Consider the following 15,874-nt stretch of genomic DNA (forward strand, 5'->3'; position numbering starts at 1 on the left):
TTCACTACCAAACTGCATGAAAAAGTTCTAATCACTTAACTTACAAAAATGTAAATGCTTACCAGATTAGTCAAAGCTAGCTCAGATCCCTTTTTATTTACATAACTTTGGTAATATTTGGTAAAAATTAATTTGGTAAATTTAATCTCAAAATTGTCCAGTAGTTTAAAAACCTTAAAGTCATGTTTAAATGCTTGTTTTTTTTCCCACAGAAATTTGGGTTACTAAAAAGTTAAAATAGTAAAAGCATGAAATGTGCCTTTGTTAGAATTTTATAAACACAGGATGTCAATTCTCAAAAAATATGTTACTTTTTGGTTAAGAAACTATTTAAGAGTTGCTTTATAAATGAAGCAAAATTATACAGCTAAAATGAAGAAAATTATACAGATAAAATGAAATAAATTAAAAAAAACAAAAGCCAGGGCATCAAGAGTTAACTCTGAGCCCTGTGGTTACCAAGAAAATAGTTGATATGGGAGAACAGTAAAACCAAGTAACCATTAAAAACCAGAGGGTGTAATGCAAAGGAATTTTTCCAGTTTGTAGATTGGTATCATTCAGTTTCTTTAAAAATGGTGGATTGTAAAAATAACCACTTTAAGGACCAAATTTTTAATTTTAAATGCTGGAGAATTTAGGAGCTTGCTTGGATTAATGCAGGACCCACAGCTCATTACTGAACGATTACTGAGTATATGTGATCCAAATGCACAGGATGTTATTCCTGAGAAAGTAGTCAGCCTAGTGGACCAGATAATGCCATTATAAGGTCTGTTTGCCTTGAGAAGGGGACTGCCCCAACTTTCCCTATAAAATACCAAGTGAAATACCCCAGATGAAGCAGTTAATATGTTTCATATGCAAGCCATGTGGGACTAGATTTATGATAACTGGGATATCCTCCCACCAAATATGTTCATTACCTGGGTCATGGTAAATTTGGGGGTTAAGAGGGCTCCTTTTACATGGGTGCCCCTCCCACAGAATCATAGGTCTGTTTAAGAAGGCTTATCAACTCTGCTGTCCCTCATAAGTCTTACAGATGCAGCTCCCTGACGGGAACCCAAACCCTTTTCACCAGAAAAGGTAAAATAGTTCAGGGCAAAAAAAGGCTTCCTGGGACCAGAACAGAAAAACATAAAGGTTAATAGAATTATAAAATGTAATGTTTAAACATGCTTTATGTAAGGTAGTGGTAACCCCGTTTACCTAAATGTCTTATGAAAATGGGTGCTATATCTAACTGGGGGATGTTTTCCCCTTTCTAGTACTATAAAACTGAAGACATGTCAATCTGCTCATGTAAATCCTCCACTGCATAGCCTTTTGTGTAATGCATTTATCAGGGCTGATGGCAAAAACTGTGAGTACTTTTCAATAACACCGACTGAGCTAGAGAAGTTCTACTTGATGAGGCATTTACTGCCTTGCTGTGAAATATTAACTGAAGCTACCCCTATACTAGTGGAAAAAATGTTTCCCAAAGAGTTTCATGATAAAATAAAAAATGGTTTACATACATCTTGCTACCTAATAAGCAGAGAGCCTTTTTCCTAGGATTAATTGTGAGAAGCTGCTAAACTCTATTTGTCTATCTGTTTGGTTTGTAAATAACATTTCCAAGGTAAACAAACATCTTGTCTTAAAAGCTGCTGCCCTGGTTAAAGGAGGATCAGGAAAATCTTTTTCTTTTAAGTTGTTTGGGTAAACTATGTTTTTGTAAGCAAATTTTCCTCTCTGAGTTCTCCAAAATTTAGATTGTAATTTTATAACAGTATAGTTGTCTGCATGAGTTCAATAATAGTTAAAAAATAATTGTTTTAAGGGAAGAACATGACACTTAATACTAGATTTCAGCCCTAACATTTTAAGTGCAGATTAAGTAATTATTTATTGGCTACAATAATCCTCTAGAAGGTACCAGATTATAATTTTTCTTTGTATTTTTAGTTGGTGCTCTAATGGAATAGGTTTCTTTTTCTATTCTAACATATGAATTACTCTTATAACTGTCAAACTATAAATGTTATTTATCTCTCCTTGTTTCACTTCCAGGGAAAACAAAATCATGGTATTCTGAAGACCAGAGATATGAATCTCCCTCATTTGGCATCCCCTGGCCCTGGATCTGTTTCACTGCTAATATTCTGCAGCCAAAACCATACAAGCTGCCTCCCTCTAGGCCCAGGTACTATCGTGGAAGAGGTGGGTGCATAAAATTGTAAGAGCCATTTTGAAGGATAAAATTAGGTCAAGATCAAACCCTCCAAATCCAAAAGATGGTAAAAAATGCCTAAACAGCTGGTAAAACAAGTTTAGTTGCTTTCTAAATTATTATGTGTCACTTTTGCATCCACACCAACCATAAACATTTTCTGCTTACTATAAAATTAAAGGAAAATATTTCCTAACAGGATAAAATACCTTGTAACAAAGCCTCCTGGGTATAATACTCCCAATTATGAGTTGTGGAGATAAATCTATCTATCTATATTTTTATTTTTCAGAACAATGTTTATGTTTTGTATAGCTAATTGCTGTAAGTCTGTAACAGAAATGAAGCTTACAGTAGCTCAACACATAAAAGTTAAAAATAAGTCAGTCTTGCAAGTTTGCCTTTTGGTTTTATCGTTGGCTTTATTTATTGAGTTATTTATTTTTTGAGGGATAAACAGTCTTTATTGGGCTCAGAGCAGGAGTCTGTGGGTCTTGAGGACCTCTGTGTATTTGTCAATTTTCTTCTCCACTTTCTTTTCAGCCTGTTTCCATAGCCTCATGAGCTGTTTCTTTTTCCGGTGGTGGATCTTGGCCTTCTCCTTCCTCTTCTCCTCCAGGGTGGCTGTAACTGTCTGGCACTTCCAGCCAACCTCATGAGCCAGGTGCCCCAGGTAGACAAACTTTCTTGTAGGCTTCAGACGCACGACCTTGAGGGCAGCAGGAATCATCATCTGCTTTTTCTTGTCATAGGGCGGTGGGGTGCCGTCAAACACCTTGAGGCAGTCCAGGGAGGCCTGGCCTCCTTGGTCTTGTGAGGCAGCATGCCTCGCAGTCCGCTGGAAGATGCAGCTGGGGGCCAGGAAGTGGTGGGGGCCAGGAAGTGGTAAGTGCTTCGGGAAGGGTTGCTGTTCATCCCTTTGAGGAGGAAGGCCAGGTACTTCAACTTGTTTCTGTAGACATTGCCAGAAATGTTAATGCCCCTGCAGCGTATGACCCCCACCTTCTAGCCTGCTTAGCCACCATGGCAGTCAGGAAGCCCAGGAGATGGCTTCGACCATCAAGCTCCAGGACCTGCCCCTCCACCATCTTCGGCAGCCACCTGGGAAAGGAGTTCCCTGTTTTTAGATGAAACAGGGAAGGGTATGGGGCCCCCTCACCCCTGAGGTACCTCTGCCAGATTTCCCTGGAACCCTGTTTGAAAACCACAGATCAAGTTCAATCCTCATTGTCCATATGAGGAAATGGAAGCCAAAAGAATAGAAAGGTCCAAGACAACCTTGTGCAGAGGGAGCAGCAAGATTAGGACTTCACCCGCCTAATTCTTGGGGTTCTGCTCTTTCCTGCTCCCTACTCTGCTATGAAGAACAGAGCCAGGGTGTGAAGTTACAGGGGCTGTGCAGGGTCTGGCCCAGGGCTGTAGGGGACCATTTGCCACAAGAAGCCAGTAGCCAGGTATGGTGGCTCACACCTTTAATCCCAGCACTTTGGGAGACCAAAGAAGGTGGAAGGCTTGAGCCCAGGAGTTCCAGACCTGCCCGAACAATGTGGCAAAACCCTGTCCCTACAAAAAACACAAAAACAATTAGCCAAGTATGGTGGCACACGCCTGCAGTCCCAGCCACTTGGGAGGCTGAGGTAGGCTGTAATGGGCCATGATTGCACCACTGCAATCGAGCAGCATAGGAATGAAGTATACTTGCCAATCTTGCCCGGGTACCTGGCCCCGGGCTTGGTGGGTAGGAAAAGGCAGTGGCTGGAGGGAGCCCTTGGGTGACACTCAGTGGCAGATAGAGCAGGACTGGGTAATTTCTTGAACATGGCTGGAAAGGTGAGGACAAGTGAGAAAAGGGTGGAGAAGTTGCAAGAGAGGTTTGTAGCCAACATGGAAAGAGTTGTGGAGGCTTTGGAGGTGAGGAAGACTTTAAGAGTGAGGAAGAACGAAGTGCCTTCCTTGACACCATAGTCCTTGCTTTTGAAGGTTTTGGGCTCAGAAGTCCTGCTTTTCTTCTGAGGAATAGAGAGGAAAGAACAAGGACAGGGACAGAAACTGGACTTGCATGGGTTGTAGGGCTACTTGTTTGGCTACCTGATCTGCTAGCGCATTTCCAGCTGATATAGGATTGTCTGGGGTTTGGTGGTCCCTGCAATGAATGATGGCAACTTTCTGTGGGTGCCTGGCAGCTTGAAGGAGTTTATGACAGGAGTGTTTTTTGCAGTTAGAAAACCCCGTTCTTTCCAGATGGACAAGTGTGAGTGTACTATGTGGAACACATAATGAGAATTTCAATATATGCTGATCTGTTGTCTGGCTGCTAGAGTGAGAGCTCAAGTGAGGGCGATGAGTTCAGCTTTTTGGGAGGTTGTGCCTAGGAGGAGCAGCTTGGCTTCAATAGTGCTGGGGGTGACACTGTAGCATAGCCAGCATGTCGGCATCCTTTATGTAGGAAGGAGCTGCCATCTACAAACCAAGTAAAGGAGGCACCTGGAAGGGATTGGTCTGTTAGGTTTGGAAAAGGTATAAGAAAGGTTTGAACAGTGTTCACACAGAAGCGTATAGGGTCTTGGGTGTTTGTAGCTTCAGGTAAGATTATGGCCGGGTTTAGATGGGAGCTGGTTAGCATGGTGATGTGGGGAGTTTCTATGAATAGAGCATACAGTTGGAGGAGCCGTGGGGCAGAGATGAGACCTAGTACCCTGCAGTGAGCTAGCACACGTCTTTGATGTTAAAGGTTGAATAAACAGTTAGGTTGGCATGAAGAGAAGTTTTAGGCTTTCAAGGGTGAGGACAGCAGCTGCTGCCAATGCTTGGAGGCAGGCAGGCCTTCCAAGAACCGTGGCATTGAGCTGTTTGGAGAGGTAGGCAGCAACCTGGAGGGTGGATCCCTTAGATTGGGTTAGAATACCTAGTGCATCTCCATGCCATTCATCAGTATAAAGGGAGGAAGGTTTGGTGAGGTCTGGGAGAGTGAGGACAGGGGCTGAGGTGAGAGCCTTATGGAGTAGATGAAAAGGTTGGGTAATAGGCTGTGCAGGGTTTAAAGGCTCCTGGAGAGGGCCTTTAGCGGCTTGGTGTAATGGTTTGGCAAGTAGAGTGAAGGAGGGGACCCAGAGCCTAAAATATCCTGCTAGTCCTAGAAAAGAGAGAATTTCTTGCTTAGTCTGCAGAGGCGGGAGGGACTGGAGGAGGGATATGTGGTCGGTTGTGAGCCCTCGGGTTCGTGGGGTAAGTGCTAGGCCTAGATAGGTGACTAAAGGGGTGCATATTTGTGCCTTTTTAGGGGAGACACAATACCCCCGCTCTGCCAGGAAATTTAAAAGAGAGATAGTATGGGTGTTGCAGTCCTTTTGAGAGGGCTACATAGGAGTAGGTCATCAACATATTGAAGGAGAGTGGACGGTTTTAGGGGTAAGGTATGGAGGTCATGAGCAAGGGTCTGTCCGAAAAGGTAGGGGCTGTTTCTAAAACCTTGAGGCAGTATGCACCAGGTGAGCTGACATGAAAGGTTGATGTGGGGTTTTCCCACATAAAGGCAAAGAGGTTTTGGGAATCAGGATGTAAAGGAATGTGAAAAAAGTATCCTTTAGGTTTAGAACAGAAAAATGGGTGGTATTGGAAGGAATTGCAGAAAGTAAAGTATATGGGTTAGGAACTACTGGACATACAGGGAGTACAGCTTGGTTAATGAGCCTGAGGTCCTGGACTAAAGGATAAGTTCCATTGGGCTTTTTTAACAGGTAGAATTGGTGTGTTAAAAGGGGACTTTGTTGGGTGGAGTAGGTGACTGGTGAGGAGGTGAGAAATGATAGGCTTTAGGCCTACAGGAACTGCTTGGGGGATTGGACACTGCTTCTGTGATAGGAACTGGGTGGGCTCTTTTTATTTATTTATTTATTTTTGAGATGGAGTCTCGCTCTGTCACCCAGGCTGGAGTGCAGTGGCATGATCTCGGCTCACTGCAAGCTCAGCCTCCCAGATTCACGTCATTCTCCTGCATCAGTCTCCTGAGTAGCTGGGACTACAGGCGCCCGCCACCACGCCAGGCTAATTTTTTGTAGGTTTTTAGTAGAGACATGGTTTCACCGTGTTAGCCAGGATGGTCTTTATCTCCTGACTTCGTGATCTGTCCGCCTCGGTCTCCCAAAGTGCTGGGATTACAGGCTTGAGCCACCGTGCCCGGCCTGGGTGGGCTCTTTAAGGGTAATGCGGACGGGGGTGTGGTGTTCTGCCACTGAGGGTGTGGAAGTATCCCAAACAGCAGGGATAACTACAGATGGGGGATAAGGAAAGGTTGTGTGTTTTAGGGTGGGAGGTTAAAGGAGTAGAAGAAAGCTAGAAGTACCTGAGGGGTCTGGGTGGATGCGTTGGGTACTATGGGGAATGTGGAAGTGGAGCATAGTGTGGAGTTTTGAAAGGATGTCTCTGCCTAGGAGTGGAGTTGGGCATGACAACAGGACTAAAAAAGAGTGAGTGAAGGAAAAGGTGTGCAGGGAGCAGAAAAGTGGAGGGGGGTGCTCGAGGTTTGGAGACTGGTCCATCAATTCCCACAACAGAGACTTGGGAGGACTGGGTGGGTTCTGAAAAATTAGGTAAAGCAGAGTAGGTTGTTATTGCCCCAGTATTAGTTTAAAAACATATAGACCTACCTGCCACCAGCAGGATTACCCTTGGCTCAAATGAAGAGATGGCAGTTGCTGGGGCTTCCATTCCAGGGCACCGTCAGTCTTCAGCAGCAAGGCCGATGAGATCCGAGTAGGAGGTTTTGGCCGGCTCAGGAAGGGATGGGGGTGGTCCTTGTGGGGGCTGCTCACAGTCTGACTTCCAGTGGGGTCCTCTGCAGAGGGGGCACAGCCTGGTGGGCTTACCTGGGTTTGGGCATTGTCTGGACCAGTGGCCTTCATTGCTGCACTTGAAACAGGCACCAGGTGGAGATGGATTGCTAGGAGGCTTCCATGTGGAGTTGCGGCCCCATGGGCCTGCAGGGCCCCTGATAACAGAGGCAAGCGTTTGAAACTCTGCCTGTTTTTGCCTTTTACTTTCCTCATCACTATTGTTAAAGACTTTGAAGGCTAAATTAAGATGGTCTCATTGTGGGGTTTGAGGGCTGTCGTCAAGCTTCTGAAGCTGGCGCCGAATATCGGGGGTGGATTGGGAGATGAACCAAAGGTTTAAGATAGTGGTTCCTTCTGGGCTAGCTGGGTCTAGGTTGGTATACTTTCTCATGGCTTCAGTTAAATGAGAGAGAAAAAGCGCTGGGTCTTTGACAGGACCTTGGGTGATTTCTGAAAGTTTTTTATAGTTGACTGCTTTATGGGCACCCTTTTTGAGTCCTGCAAGGAGACACACAATCATGTGATCTCGATGGTGGCATCCAGGGGCTCCGTCTTGATAATCCCAGTGGGGGTCCTGGTTGGAGACTGGCTCTGCACCAGTAGGCCGGACAGGAGCTTGGTGATGAATTGTATCAGCATGTGCCTCAACTAGGGTCCAGATACAGTCCAGGTCTTCTGGGGTGAGGGTGGAAGAGAGGATAACATAGAGGTCATGCCAGGTTTGTTCATAAGACTGGGTAAGGTACTGAAGCTCTCTAATATAAGAGGTAGGTTCTTCTGGTAATGAACAAAGTCCTTTGTTAATTTGACAGCGATCAGTGAGGGAGAAGGGAACATGAACTCTAACAATACTTTCAGTTCCTGCTACTTCCCAAAGGGGGCACTGTAGCACAGGCACTGAAGTAAGGGTGGGGCATGGGCCAAAGATGGTGCCTGAGTGAGTATGGGTGGGATAAAAGGAAGAATCTGGAGGTGGTTCCTGCTGAGGGTTTGAAGGGGAAGTGGGGTTGAGTTAACAGGCAGTGGAGGATAGATAGGGGTGTAAGGTGGCGGGAAGGGTTTACAAGCCTCAGGAGAGGGCGATGGGGGAGAAGAATGGGTACAGGCAATACTAGAATTGTCCTGAGGAGGGGATGGTGTAGAAAAAAGAAGTGAATACTGCTGGCTGGGAAGATGGCGACTGGGAAGATGGCAGCTGAGAATATGGCAAAGAGGAGGCTGGCGTGGGGGTTAAAGAAGATGGTTGAGAGGGAGAGGTAGGGGTTGGGAGGGGTGGGCAGCAGTCTGCTGGATCGATGGAGGAAAAAGAGGTAGGATCGGGAGGAGAAAGGCGATCTGGGTAGCGAGAATGGAGGAGAAAGATTTGAACAGGTGAGCAAGAATTGCAGAGGTCAGGTTGTGATCTGAATGCAAAAAGGCCCGGACCTAAGGAATTTCTCCCCATTTCTCCAGTCGTCATCAATAATTGCTTAAATCAGTTAAAATTGTAAAGTTGGATGTTCCATTTGTGGGCCATTTTGACCCATTATCCAATTCGTTTTGTGCCCAGACTGAATTGCATAAAAAGACAAGGCGCTTAAGGCAGATATCTTGCTTGAGGCCTAAGGTTTGTAGGTATTTTTATGAGGCAGCCTAGAGGGCTGTCCTTTGGAATGGAAGACTGGGAATTTCCCTCAAGAGAGGGTAGGTTTGGGAGAGCAGGGAAAAGGAGACCCGTCTTGGATGGCCAGAGGGAGACAATAAAAGGAGCAATTGTCCTTGCTGTCTTTTTCATTCCCGGAATGGGATCAAATGGCTTGGAGGTTTCTCCCTAAAACCAGATGATCAGTGAGTACCTGGCACATGCCCCCGCCTTCTTGGACCAACGTTGGATTTTCGGACTGGAGAAACCAAAAGAGGCCATGTGGATTTTTTCCTGTTTACTGGGCTCCCAGGGAAACTTACCAGTAGGCAAGATCAGTGACCAATGTGCATGCACAGAGAGGCGACTGGAGGCTGAGGAGCTTCCTTTGTCTGGCTGCTGTGGCCTGCTCTCTGGGGTGGAGGGGTAGGTCCACAGGGGACATGGACTGGAGTCCCTCCAGGGTTTCAGCACCAGACACAGGGCTCTTGTATTGATTCAAACCCCAAGAGCACGCCAACAAACAATACAAGGCGGTGTGGAGGAACACACTGTTTTAATGAGTGCCTGGGTGCAGGTGGGCTGAGGCCTAAAATAGCGTCACCCCCAAATGAGGACGGGACAGGGGTTTTATAGTCTCCTGTAAACAGGAAGTGTCTCAGTCTGATGTAACTGCTACGCAGTACCCGGACGGCCTCTCTGTTAGTCTTCGTGGAGTCTTCTGGCCAGCTCTCTTCCTGCTTTTGCTATCTTGCTTACACTGCTGGCGCAAGTCGTCTTGCACCTTGGGACTGGGCCTGAAAAGGGAAGAGTTATTCATTCCCTTAAGCTTTCAGGCCCCGGGAAGAACCTTTCACTAGCTAGAAGGAGCCTGAAGGAAATCTGGTTTCAGCATAAACATGATGGTGGATTTCACAGTGCCACAGTATTGTCAGCTTTTTTAAACTTTACTTAAAATAATAATTTTCAGAAGTAATGAATGCCTGTCTACATCCATTCTTTTCTGGCCTAGAACAATTAACTGGCTATAAATCTTTTGACTCTTAAGGCCCTCAGCCATAGGGAGTCCTGCCAAGACAATAAATGACACTTTAGAATTATATGACCTTTCATGTGACAAAACCTTTTATCTCCCAAATACCAATATATGATGCAATACAAAAGTGGGGGTGGGGGAATAGATTTGTCTACTGTTAACAAGTCTATAACAATTTAGACACCAAGGACCAGGCATTTCTTGCATTTAATTTATACCCTCCTCAGGATGCTATGCCTATGGAGATAAACTGGCCAGAGAAGAGATTAAATTTATTAAATTCTAATTTAATGTTGGTCCCACAATTTCCAAATAAGATTTATCCTAGGGTTCAAATAACCCTTAATAAGGAAGGTAAACACATTGTGGGTCTGATCAAAGAATATGATGATGCATGCAGGGTTTTCTTCCTGGCGATTGGGTTGTTAATTGCCCTCTGATTCTACCTATAACCTTGGATGCCCAAATCTTCACTATGTTTATGATAGACACTTTCTTGTAAATGTTATGCCAAATACAGCAGAAGGAAAGGCACAATTAAAGACCCAGGTCATGAAAGCTCAGAAAATAGATCTGATCCAGGATTTTTTTTTTTTTTTGGCTAAACCGTAAGCCTGACTCCATTTTACCCCTTAAAGAATTGGCTGGTACATCAGGTCAGGCTGTGTCCTCCCCCCATTTTCAAATCGCTAATACTTAAAACTATTACCGTCAAACGAGAGGACTCCAGGAACAAGACTTCCTAGCACTGTGGGACCCTGCCAGATGGCCAAATCAGACAACTCTAGGAATGAGCCTTCCTAGCGCCGTGGGACCTGCTGCTGTTTGTTGGTCTGCACATGCATTCTATGGAATGCCTTTTAGCCAAGAGTGGGGACTGAGGACTAAGCTCTGATTTTTTATTTTAATCTTGCCCAAATTCCTATCTAAGGGGTCTGGGGAGTCATGCCCTACAGACTGTAAATTCTTGTCAGATGGGTTTTATTTAACCCTGTACGTGGTGACTTACTTTCCAGTCTGACTCTGGCATAACGAGAAAGAAAATCAAAATGTTTTATCCCAAAATATATTTCCGTGCCATACTTTGAAATTGCCCTGCAAAGTCTCCTGTGGGAAAAACCCACATTCTATAGAGAATCCCATTTTCCCTTCGTTTTCCTTCCTTCCTTTCCAGATCAAGGAGATAATCAACTGAGAGCCAGGGACGCTTTTAGGTCAGATAAGAAATATTTTACAACCTGCTCTCTCTGAAGTCTGCTGTCTGAGAGCTTCCTCTGCACAATAAAACTTATTCTCCATAATCCTTGATCTGAACCTGAACACTTCCTTTCTACTGATTTCAGGTCTTCAGATAAACTCAACCAATTGTCAACCAGAACATGTTTAAATTTTACCTATAGCCTGGAAGCCCCCGCTTTCAGTTGTCCCACCTTTCTGAACCAAATCAATGTGTTTCTTAGATGTATTTGATTGATGTCTTATGCCTCCCTAAAATATATAAAATCAAGCTGTATGTTGACCAGCTTGGGCACGTGTTTGCAAGACCTGAGAGCTGTGTCATGGGCCACGGTCACTCATATTTGGCTAAGAATAAATCTCTTAAAATATCTTACAGAGTTTGACTCTTTTCATCGACAACGTCAACTGTGGACTTCACATGTCTGTTTTTAGTCCCGGTGCCTCTGATATTCAAGAAGAAATTGTCCTCAACAGGATAAAGTGTATTTCCTTAAAATATACAGTTGCATCAACTGATTTATTTGTATTTTTATTACCTCTGTAGTCCAGACTACTTATAAACATTCATTAATCAGCAGTTTGTCCTTAATTCAAGTATTTCATAATTTAAAAACTGTAAATCGCTTTGGAGTGTACTCTCATCTCTGTGCTTACAACATTTTGAAATATTGACAATGTGTACTTAAAGATGGTTTTGATCATTATAAACTTAGTTCCATTCATCTAGTTACAATACATAAGCTATGATAGCAATAAATATATCAATACAAAGCAAATGAAAAGGCAATATTGGTTAAATATGAATAAAAATGCCAACGAAAACTTGCATGCCAGGAGGTCATTTGAGGATGATTTTTACATAAATGTTTGGCTTGGGCTTGTTAGTGGGCTGGGTTGTAATGGAAGCATGTTGCCCAAGTGGCATGGAAAGCTCGCGAGAGAATAGCTTAGGAATGGAGAGGTTAAATGACAAATAGAAATCATTCACCTATTGAGTTTTATCATGTACAAAAGGCAACATTTAAAAATATATGACTTTTATTACATTTGCTAAGTAGGAATAACTTATTTCTCCACTATGTTGCATTACTATATCTGCATCATCCTCTTTTTTTGCATGCAGGGAAATGCTGGAGAAGTAGCAGGAAAGAGGCCCTGGCCTCCATAATCACTGTTCATGGAGGGGAGAAAAGGAGAAAAAGAGGTAAGAGAAAATTCACAGATAACCATAATTTCTCTACCATATCACTGAGAAAATAGTTTATTTCCAGTAACATTGACATAAAAAGAGAATAAACTCATACATTCTTGATAACTTGGAATTGGCAAGAAAGCTTACACAGGCTTTTTCTAATCATGTGGTAATATCATGTTAGGTGGCAGATCCTTTAATTGCCTTAATAATTTGTGATCCCTGTGGTTAGATATATTTTGTAGATGTGAGATGCATAAAAACATATTTTGTTATCACACAACATTTTAAGTTTGCTTTTTCCATATAACCTGAATGCTTTTATCTGTCTTCTGTGTCTTAGAGATGAGTAAAAACAAAAAAAAATCCACTACTTTTATAGTACTTTGTCCTCTGTTCTCTGTTTTACATCCACTTTTTTATAGTTTTTTTTTTTAACTCTTCAGAAGAGATTTCAAACTTTTCTTCACAAAAGATTTCAAATTAAGACTGCTATTATTTTTTTGAGGCACTTTCTGAAGACCCCTCTCTCCCCACCAGTTTGTGTTTGGTACACTGTAGATGCTGTGAGGATTTAATCAAATTAAAATACGTGTTTCCTACCGGGGTCAACCATAGCCTCTGAAGATTCTTTGTGCAAATTTGACAAAGGCACGCCTTCCCTGGCAGTTACAGCTCTGCACAAGGGTATGAAGCCTGGAGAGCAGAGTACAGACTAGATTTCAGACCCTGCTTAGATGTTAGCTGGGTGCTTAACTGGAGAAAAAAAAAAAAAAAGATTTGTAACACCGTATGTCTGACATGAGACAGTGGGAAGATCTGATCCAGGTACTCAGGATTCCAGGTGGTAGAGGCTCTCTCACTGTGGCACGATCCCACCTAGAATAGTCTTAGTGAGTGTCAAGGAAGGGGAGAAGAGACAGAGGGGTAAAGGGCCAGCCATGCTTTGGCCTTCTACCCACAGATCATTGGCAGGACTAGCCACATGGCCTTGCCTAACTCCAAAGGGGCTGAGAAATTCAGGAGAGCAAACAGAACGTTTTGTGGGCACTATTATCTCTATCAAAGCTACAAACTTTGAAGGATATATTTTTAGATGTTTTTATCCCTAGAGTACTTAGCATAGTGCTCTATACACAGAAACCACTCAAAATATTCATTATACTGAATTCATTAAATTGTTTGACTCAACCCATTTTGCTTTTCTTTTGCATGTGGTTTGCTTACTTTAAAAGGAAACCTGGCTTTTTGAAAGCCTCTTACTTCTCTGTTGGATCTATTGCAGAAAGGTGACACACAAAGCAACGCACATTGATAAATTTCCCTTTGGGACTGTCTAGAAGCTGTGACAGAAAATAACAAAGTAGAAAAAGAGAAATAAGACCTCTTACTTACCTCTCTGTATTAGAAACAAATGCTTTAAAATAAAACTGAAAACAAAGATGAGGAAAGAGTAGGAACTGGTTCTCACCATGAGATACTGCTACTCATAAACATAGGAAGACTCTTCTCTTTGACAAAACATCTGTTTGTTGTTGTGTAGACATGGCCTCTCTGATGTGATCTACATTTAAAAGTATGTTATTACATATCGATCTATGACTAAAGGTTACACGTGGAATCTTGTGAAATTTACTGATGGCTTTATCACTGGGAGGTAGAGCTTAAAATATTCGAGTAACTCTCAAGCTAAATCTTTGAAGCTGTGGGAAAGGAGCTGAAGTTGGAAACACACATGTGCTCTATCCACATCAGCAGAGGTATTTTGTGTAAAGTGCAGGAGTACTCACTCATCTAACTGTGAGAGAACTCATCTATGCCCACTCTGGATGGGACTGATATGGGAAGTGAAAGGAAATTAGGGAAGAAACAATCTTTGATACCGTTGACAGCCCTTTACCCCTTGGTCTTTGAGTTTCTTTTTTTTTTTTTTCTGTGACTTTAGTTCCTTCCTGCTTCTACTCTTCCCTCTCTAACAATTTTATTCCTCTTTTCCTTCCCTGGCTCTTAGACAGTCCTCAAGGAAATGTATCAACATACATAGCTTTATGTGTCACCTTTCTGCAATAGGTGCAATCTATATTTGCAAGCAATAAATGTAGGACTTCAGTTTCCCAGTGCATAGCATCTAGGAAATTATCAACATAAATTTCAAAAGTTATAGGTCTGATCTGGCTTTGATATTATCTGTCATTGGGGTTTGGGGGCAAATTATTTAACCTCTCTGAGCTTTGGTTTCCTTTTATATGAAATAAAAATAATGCATCTTGCTTATACTTGCAGAGCTGTTGTGTGAGTAAAGAGTGAAAACGGTGAGAATAGACAATTTAATGTACAGCCAGTCCTATAAAAAATACTCTAAATATTGCTGAGAAAAAAAATCTGAAGCTATAACCCTGACGACTGTTTCTAGAATCAGTTCTGAATTTCCACGTATTTACTCGGTATCTGCCTCCACACTTGAAAACTATCTTTAACACCTTAACTTCAACATCTTCAGAAGCAAATTCTATCTCCCCATTTCCCATGATATTTACCTTCCCCTTGTCCCTCTCTCGAGCTTCCTCCATTCGTCCATGTCATCACCACCCACCCGTTTTTTTTTCACCTGGAAGCCTGTCATCTATAATTCATCTCTCTACTGAACACTCATACTTGCCTTATCCAATCAGTTTACAAATCTTGTCGATATTTCCTCTAAAATGCTTCTGAATCTATACACCATTTCATTCAGATTGCTACCACTCTTCTGTCCTGTTCAGATCCTAGCCATTTTTCTTCTTCCTCCAGCCTGTCATCAGCATTTTACTTCTATATCAGTGATGATTCATTATGGGAAGAGATCAGTGGCTGCTTCTGGTCCCTTCCCTTTGGCAGTGACTGTGGAGAAAATCTGTATATTAGATACATTCAATACTTTAGTCCCTTCTGATCTGAACATGTGCCTCAGCGTCTATAGTCATAATATACTTCAGTCAACCAAGAAAAGCCTGTTAAATAAAAATACAAAGGTATTTTTAAGCTCCTGGTACAGGAGTTTGGTGCATAATAAGCCTATTCGAGGAGGAAATGGGCTAGTATTTTTCCCTTTAGTGCAACTAACATTTTACCTGAAACCAAGGAAGGGATAGCTGTAAAGCTACAAGACTATACTGGTGTCAATCGCTTCCATATTAGTAATGTCAATGCATTACAATGGGGTTTTTGTTTACTTAAGTTCAGGCAATGGTCTCTGCATCCTAGGTCTTAAGCTGTACCTCCTTGTGCCCTGACATATGTGCTCATTGTGAAAAAATCTTGTGTTTACTTTGTGAGACCAGAAATGAAGATAAAACAAAAAAGCCTCAAAACTCTCTACTGTGTTTATTATTTCATCTGTGTATCTCCTGAAAAGCCTTGTTTTTCACTCATGATGTAAAAACTTTCTAACCAATTAAAGACAACTTCGGGTCTCACACATGCAAACTGAAGAGCTGTGCTTTCTTCTCCACGTGTTTCACATTAGACCAATTTGTTCATCAGTGAGAAACAAAGTGGTGGATTGAGTTCCTGGCAGGGGCTAATCTAGAAATATCAAAGTATTGAAAGATTAATGCAACATCAAGACTCAGAGTCAACAAGCTTCCTTTCACTTCAGAAACACTAATATACCACTGTGGAAAATCCCCAGTGACATTCCAAGGAGTGGTGTATCTTTGTATTTCCAAAATGCTAGTTTTTCTACTTTCAGTTTGAG

General features: G+C 42.6%; 2 pseudogenes; both read right to left on the minus strand.

The window, feature by feature from the left end:
* Positions 1-2,690: 2,690 nt before the first annotated feature.
* Positions 2,691-3,306, minus strand: LOC101124087 (large ribosomal subunit protein uL13-like; annotated as a pseudogene).
* LOC129527942 (transcription factor NF-E4-like) lies at positions 3,090-14,708 on the minus strand (annotated as a pseudogene).
* Positions 14,709-15,874: the final 1,166 nt, after the last annotated feature.

Source organism: Gorilla gorilla, chromosome 19, assembly GCF_029281585.2.
Source record: "Gorilla gorilla gorilla isolate KB3781 chromosome 19, NHGRI_mGorGor1-v2.1_pri, whole genome shotgun sequence".
NCBI classification, from domain to species: Eukaryota; Metazoa; Chordata; class Mammalia; order Primates; family Hominidae; genus Gorilla; species Gorilla gorilla.